The sequence below is a fragment of the Mesoplodon mirus genome, assembly GCF_964341445.2.
Source record: "Mesoplodon mirus genome assembly, chromosome: 2".
In the NCBI taxonomy this organism is placed as follows: Eukaryota; Metazoa; Chordata; class Mammalia; order Artiodactyla; family Ziphiidae; genus Mesoplodon; species Mesoplodon mirus.
In genome coordinates this window covers 203,786,733-203,794,812 of record NC_138977.1, presented here as the reverse complement: position 1 = coordinate 203,794,812, position 8,080 = coordinate 203,786,733, and the positions used below count along the sequence as shown (strand labels likewise).

At 49.2% G+C, this 8,080-nt stretch overlaps 1 pseudogene across 1 annotated transcript; it reads right to left on the bottom strand.

Moving 5' to 3' along the window:
- Positions 1-837: 837 nt before the first annotated feature.
- On the bottom strand, positions 838-1,428 carry LOC309792553 (large ribosomal subunit protein eL32-like; annotated as a pseudogene). The gene has a single exon. The product of its transcript is annotated as a large ribosomal subunit protein eL32-like (transcript).
- Between the last annotated feature and the right edge of the window lie 6,652 nt (positions 1,429-8,080).

Sequence of the window (8,080 nt, the reverse complement as noted above, 5' to 3'; positions counted from 1 at the left end):
TGAGTGGGGCACCAGCTCTCCTCACACCTCTTTGCCCCCCCCGTTAAGATCTCCCTAAAGACAATTGCATGGTACCTTTTCCTTTCAAAGCTTTTACAGTTGGTCACTATGTGGAAAGGGGCCTGAAATCTGAGGAAGGTTTGAAAATTTCAGAAACCTGGGAAACTTCTGCCAACCCTGGTCCATGGAATGAAAGGGCAGCCAGCCTCTCCTCTTAGATCTGGCCTGAAGACACCAACCAGGACAACCATTCATGTTCCCCTTTACCTCTGTATGGCTACATTTGAGCACCTCCCAGTTGGTTTTTCTCACCTCTGTATTTCCTCAGCCTCATGCAGGAATAGCCCCTTTATGGAATGATATTTTAGGAGAGTCACCAAAGAAGTCCCAGTAGGGCCAACTCCTAATCCCCCCTTTCCTAGAATTAGTTGCATGGATTTGGGGTTAAAGAAAGTTGGAACACCAGTAGGGGACCCACAGTCTCTCCATGGTATTCCAGAAAGAGTGGATAAGAGGGCACAGACATTGTGGCACATATGGGGTGGGTACCCCCCAGCTCCAGATCCTTCTTTTGTACTACCACTCCATTTCCACCACCCCACCCAGATGTGAATACCCAGGTGGAGGATACTGAGATATCAACAGAGTTTATAATACAGAAGAGTTGTTGAATTCAACCTTTTAAGAATTTCAGTGTATTGATGGACTCAGTGGGTTTGTCCACTGAGTGGTCAATACACATAAGCCAGTGGGTTTGTCCACTGAGTGGTCAATACACATAAGCTCAGAATCCATTACTTTGAGAGATGGATGTGAGAGGTGTGAGGAATGAAAAGAGATGACCAGAGCTTGACAGGATGGTGATGGGGAATTGAAGCTGGGCACAGAGGTGGGAGAGGCAGGGCAGACTTGACGGACTGACAACTGCTCCCTCTTTTTTTTTTTTTTTTTGCTGAGTTTTATGGTCTTATTAACACAAACAAAATGTGTGCATGAGCTGTCTATTCATTTTCTTCACTGCACAGCCTGGCATTGGGATTGATGACTCTGATGGCCAGCTGGGCTGCTCTTTCCACAATGGCTTTGTGGTTCTTGGAGGAGACGTTGTGAGCAATCTCATCATAGTAAGATTTGTTGCACATCAGCAGCACTTCAAGCTCCTTGACCTTGTGGACCAGGAACTTCCCAAAGCTGCTGGGCAGCATGTGCCTTGTTTTCTTGTTGCCCCCATAACCTATGTTGGGCATCAAGATCTGGCCCTTGAATCTCCTGTGCACTCTATTGTCAATGCCTCTGGGTTTCTGCCAGTTCTGCTTAATTTTGACATATCAGTCTGACCGGTGCCAGATGAACTTCTTGGTCCTCTTTCTGATAATCTTGGGCTTTGTGAGGGGTCTGAGGGTGGCCATGATGCCTAGTAGGAGATGGCTGCCACCTCCAAAGGCAGTGCCGAGGACAAGAGCTCCCTCTGTTTTCTTGATGGCTTCTCAGCCGTTCCCACATACATGACCCCTTGGAACTCTGCTTCCAAAAAACTATTCATAGGGGAAGAAATGGGTTAACCACAGATTCTCCTCCTGGCTTTCCCTCATGCCAAGCAAAGGAGCCCTCTTTGAGTTAAGGGTCTGACTGATGTAATTAAGGGGATGATGGACAAGGCTAACAAAATTGACACAGAATCAAGAGCCTACTCCCAGGTCCAGTTAAGCTTGTCATTAAAACAAAAAACACACCTCTTCAGGGTCTCAGTAGTGAGATCTGGGACCAGCTGGGAAGGTGCTGCTTTCTACAAGGAGAAACTATATCTTTTATTGGAGAAACTACAAAGGTTTAGGAAATCCAACCAGTGTTCCCCACTCTGTTTTTCTGACTCTTCTTCTCTGGTTTGATCCCTCTTGGCCATCCACTTCCAAACTTTCTACTCTGGAGCCATTCCATTCCTCTCTTTTGAAGCAGCCATTCCCTTATACCCCATAAAGCCCACCTTATGTTCTTTTCTTCCCCAACATTTACAGGGGAGGCCTACTCGCTGGGGAACTCACTAGGGCCTGACCAGTTGGTGGAGGGAGGAAGTGGGTCACTGATGTGTCCATCCTCCCTCTCCTAGGCTTCCCATGAATCACCTCTTGCCCATACTGACCCTCCACTATCCCCAAAGGGCTATGAGAACAATGAACCAATCTAGTCAGTGATGAGCAGTCACTTGGTTTCCCCTCTGGATAACTCTCCAGTGATATCCAGGTCAGTGTCCCCTCTGCCTTGGCCCAGGACACTGACCTGGCTATGCTTGGGTCCCCTCTGCCTCTATACCTCCAATCAGCCTTCCCTTTCCTTCCCCCACTGTAGCCTTCCCACGTCCAGCATCAGGGCTCTGTGGGAAGGGCTCTATGCTGGGGAAGGCTCTATGCTGGGGAGGCTCTGCCCCCCAGTTCTGAGGCTCTAGGCTTCTCCTAGAGCCTGTGTGGGGTGGCTTAGGGTGGGACAATGCCCATTTCTCCCTGGTACAAAACAAAAATAATAGAGACTTTGAGAAGACTGCATGTCACCTTGGAATCTGAGTGGCTGCCAAAGCCTGAGGACTTGACACCTATGAAAGACCTGGACAGTCTGCCCCTCCAGAACCTTTAGCTCAGCGAGGCCCAAATGAGGTAGACTGACCTCATTCTTGGTGCAGGCCACCCCCTCACTCCCCTTTCCTCAGCTCTTCACAGCTCCTTCCTTTTTCCTTCATTTCTCAGATAATGGAAAGCTCTGGGAGACCAAATCTAGACGAGCTGTCCCACTGGCTCTACGTTCTGGCTATAATTCTGGTGAGAGGCCCCAAGGGACCTCTCTGTCCTCCAACCTCCAGCAATCACACCTGAGAGCGTCCTCTGCTCTCCAGAGTGAGAGCATTTCCCTGCCTCCCCCAGGTCCCTCTTCCCGTTCCCATCTGTCTGTCTCCTCTCTCTTCTCCTGGTCCAACCTCATCCTTTTACTCATCTCTCTGCCTCTGTCTTTCCTCACCTTTGTTCTTGCTCCTGTGTAGCAACCTTTGGAGCCAGGCCCGGGCTCTCCCTCTGGGAACTAGAGGAGAAACCACTCCAAGGCTTCTACCTACAACTGGTGAGTGACCCTGGTCACTCAGCCCTGACCTCACAGCCTGATTCAGCCTCCCTCCCCACCTGAATTTTTGTTTACCGGCAGAAATGCGGACACATGCAGTAATAGTGTAAGCAGTTTACAGTTCACACAGTCCATTAGCCTTGAAATTGTGATTCTCAAAAAGTTTTATATTTAGGAAGATTCACCTTCATTTCACATTTTGTACATAAAGTGAGACTATTGATTTTGAATAAAGCCCAGCATCTTATTCCTATATTTCAAATTCATGTAAAATATGACCTCACTGTGCCTTCCCAGAAATCTCTGCTGTGCCCTCAACTTCCTCCTCAGTTGGCTCAAATTATCCAGATCAGTCTGGTAGCTAGGGCAGAGTTCCAACCCTGGAGAGGAAGCATCCTGGCAGCTCAGGTCCCTCTTTCTTCTGGGTGATACTGTCCTAGTACAAGACCAGGGTCACTTTGCCTCCCCTTGATTTGCTCCCTGAGTTCTACCCTGACCTCCTCCTCTCCTGCCCTCAGAGAACCTTAATTTACCACCTTCAAAGGCTTCTTCAGTCTTAGTCAAGAAATGGGCAAGTGTGTGCTTGTTTAAGGGTAATGGTGGAGCTGGCGGTGATGACAGTAACCACCAGGGGGCGCCTGTGCCTAAGAAGAGATTGAGTGGGGCCCTGGGGAGCCACTCTGAGGATTTTTCTTCCTTTCTTCCAGGCAGTAAGGGTGCCAGGCATTCCAGCCTGAGGGGGCTCCCTCTAGAGCTGGGGGTCTAGAGCTGCCCCCTCCCCACTCTCCAACTTCCTCTCTTTCCCTGACCACCAAGGGGAAGTGTGAACCAAGTTCTGGTACATTTGTACAGTGTGGAACACTTCCTTAGGACAAGTTCCCTTGATGGCTGGGTCAGGGTATGGGGGGAAAGCAGAGTGGTTTGGATACAGCCCACTCTGGCCACCAATTTCCTACAGGAGAAAGGGATGGGCTTTGATCTCTGGCCTTTGCGGGTTGGAGAAGACTTGGGTTGCTGTAGTCTTTTTTTTTTTTTTAATTATTTTTGCTTGTGTTGGGTCTTCGTTGCTGTACGCGGGCTTTCTCTAGTTGCGGGGAGTGGGGGCGACTTTTTTTTTTTTTTTTTTTTGCGGTACGCGGGCCTCTCACTGCTGTGGCCTCTCCTGCTGCTGCGGAGCACAGGCTCTGGACGCGCAGGCTCAGCGGCCACGGCTCACGGGCCCAGCCGCTCCGCGGCATGTGGGATCTTCCCGGACCGGGGCACAAACCCGTGTCCCCTGCATCGGCAGGTGGACTCTCAACCACTGCGCCACCAGGGAAGCCCGGGGCTACTTTTCTTTGAGGTGTGCGGGCTTCTCTTTGCAGTGGCTTCTCTCGTTGCGGAGCACAGGCTTTAGGCGCGCGGGCTCAGTAGTTATGGCTCGCGGGCTTAGTTGCTCCGCGGCATGTGGGCTCTTCCTGGACCAGGGCTCGAACCCGTGTCCCCTGCATTGGCAGGAGGATTCTTAGCTACTGCACCATCAGGGAAGTCCCGGGTTGCTGTAGTCTTGTGTTCCAGTCATTGGGTGGCATGGAAACTGTGGTCTGTGTCTAAACAGTGAATCTCCTGGTGAGGGAAGGGAATATGGGTGGCAGTAGGGAGATGAAAAAGGGAGGATTGGGCTCCATGGCCATATAGGCAGGTAGAGGAGCCTCAGGATTTGCTTCCTCTCCTTTGCCCAGACTGCATTCTGGTCTTGTGTTGCTTAGCTTCACTTTCAAGCTTTCTAGAGACTACTGCCAAGTGAACTTGAGAGTAGTATGCTCCAAAGATGAGGCATACCTGTGGAAATGAACCTACCCAAGGACCTCAGGCCTTCCTACCACCTCCTGCCCAGGGACTTTGGACCTGGAATCTTGTCCACTGCTCAAAACCTTCAGCCCCAGAACTTCCCCCTTTACCCAGGCACCCAAGATCAAGGAACTCAGAGCTCCTAGATCTCCCATATCCCCAGGTCCCAACATCCTGTCTAGGGACCCTCTCTACTTTCTGATCCTAGAATACTCCCTGCCAACCAAAGACCTCAGACTTGGAATCTCCACTCACCTATTTGGAGCCCTCTGACTCAGGAAGACCACACTGGGCCAGCTCTCTGGTGGTCCTCTCACACATTCCACCAGAACCCAGTCACACAATGATATCTATATCCCCGAGCTGTTCTCCAAAGTCCTGAGACATGGTTGGGGGTCACTTCACCCTCCTCACTGGAGCTGGAGCATGAGCAAGGACAAGAGCAATCAAGTACCAAGTCTGTAACAGCAGGTCAAAGTTCCCATCTAAGCTCACCTGCTCTCCTCAGAGCTGCCAGGCTGGGTGGCTCCCCTACTTGTGGGTGGCTCTGAGGAAATTCCTTGAGCCAAACAATTCCAAGGAAAAACCTGGCCCCCTTCTTTTGCCCATGCCCCCAGAGACCCACTGAGTACAATTCTTTTCCCTCCAAGCACAGAAAGAGGCCCAAGCCAATCTCAGGCTGAGAAGAAACAACAATGAGGAACTTCCCTAGCTGTCCAGTGATTGGGACTCTGCGCTTCCAATGCAGGGGGCGTGGGTTTGATCCCTGGTCAGGGAACTAAGATCCCACAAGCCACGTGGAGTGGCCAAAAAAGAAAACCCAAAAAACAACAACCATGATTCAGCAGGATCATGAACAGGAAACAGATTCCTGCTTTTGTCCATCCCCAGCTCCCCACAGAGGGGCCATAATGGGCCCAGCCTCCAGACTAAAGAGGAGGATGAACCCCACCCAAACCAGGGCTGAGGTAGAGGCCAAGGGATGACCTGTCCCTAGTTCTGGGCCTCTGGGAGGAGCAGAAGCTTAAGGGTCAGTAGCTTGACTCTTGATGTTGGTAGACAACCTGGCTTAAGGGCCAGGACAACAGCCATCCAAATTCTGGATGAGGTCAAGTTACCATCCTTAGACTTTCATGAGGCTGAGGAGCGATCCTAGGACTTGGCTATACACACAAGCTACCTCAGGACCTTCATAAGGCTGAGGAGTAACACAAGCCCTGTATAAGCCTGAGGTGCTGCCCCCTTCCTCGAGACTGAGGAACTGTCCCTAGTCCCATATGAGCCTAAACGGCCACCTTAAGTCCAGGATGAGGCTGAGCAGAACCCAAGCTGCAGGTCCTAGCTGAGGGCAAAGCTAAGTGGTAGTCCTTACCTTGGGCCCAAGCCTTGGACAAGGGATACCTGGGGCCCCAAGGTGATGCTGAGTAGCAGCATCAAGAGTCCTACCCTAAGCCCAGAACCAGCCTGAGGGGTCACTTGGGTAGAAGCGGGCAGAGGGCCTAGGCCTCTTCAAAGGTGGTCCTGCTGACTAAATTCAGATGAACAGAAATATGTTCTGGAGACGCTCTTTTTTCTTAGTTTTGGGAGTCAGCCTCCAAGCAGCCCTCCTCCAGTGACTCTTGTTACTAAGCCAGAGGGCTCTGCAGGTAGCTCTCCTGTCTGTGGTAAATCTTCCCCTTAACAAGTGGCTGCTCCAGAAATCCTGGGGGAGACAAGCATGGGCTCAGGGCCAGCACAGGGAACAGAAGAGTCTTGGGGAAAGGAAGTGTGTACCTCTGCAGATCCCCCTCCTCACAACAGGCTAGAGAAGCTAGCATTGAGCCAGGAATGAGAAGTGCTTGAAGCCCAAGCCGGTAGCAGCTATTGGGCTGTACAGTGAAGTGGTTCAAATCTTAGAGCTACTACTTTCTAGCTGACTGACCTTGGTCGAGTAATCTTTCTAAATCTCTGTTTCCTCACCCGTAAAATGGAGATAATATTAGTACTTTCCAGATGGGGTTATTAGAAACATTAAAAGAGGGACTATTTAAAGACTAACAGAGTGACTGGCATACTTCAAATGCTCATAAATGTTAATTATTTTCATTATTGGAAGTGGTCACTTTAGCCAACAGATTCAGATTTAACCACTCCCTCTATAACCAACTCTATGAGGCCCTCAGCTATTGAAAAACACATCAACCGTGTATGCATTTCTGGAGTGTTTTCCAACACCAACCATCAATTCTCTGTGGACATCAATAGGGTGTGCTACAAGTCAACTCAATTCTCATACTAACTACCTGGAGTTAGCACAGATCCCACAGGTTAAGGGCTCAATCCCACAAGACTGCCCTCACTTCAAATGCCAGTCACAAGTCACTGGTACTTCTGATCAGCTGGCTATAAATTGGGAGTTCCCATGCTATAAATTGGTTTGATAATTTGCTAGAATGGCTAACAGAACCCAGGGAAATACTTATGTTTACCAGTTTATTAAAGGATACAACAGTGAGATGGAAGAGATGCACAGGGCAAGGCATGGTGTGAGGGGTGTGCATGGGGCTTCCATGCCCTCTCTGGGTGCATCAGCACCTTAATGTGTTCACCAAGCCAGAAGCTCATCAAATTTCCCTGTTCAGGAGTTTTTGTAGAGCTCAGTCTCTAGCCCCACTCCCCTCCCAGGAGGTTGAGGATGGAGCTGAAAGTTCCAACCCTTTCATCACTCGGGTCTTTCTGGTGACCAGCCCCATCCTGATGCTAGGGGTCCCCACTTTAAGTTACCTCATTAGTGTGAATGCAGGTTTGGTCTAAAGGGGCTTGTTATAACAAAGACATTTCTTTTTTTTTTTGAATTTTATTTTATTTTATTTTTACACAGCAAGCTCACTGACTGTTAAATTTTATTTATTTTTCCAACACAAAGCATAGGGAGCTGGAATAAGTCCCACCACCTCAAAGAGTTTCCCTATTTAATTTATTTTAATATTTCTTGTAGGCAACTTTTTTCTGTTGAAAACTTTGACCTTTGGGAAGTAACAATTCAAAACTTAAAAAATATTTGGATATAATATTAACTAAATCTCCAGTTCAAATCTGAAATTTTCTGGTAATTTTTTTTAGCTTTTTCTCTCCCCCTGCATCTGTGTTCATTTTTATGATAATG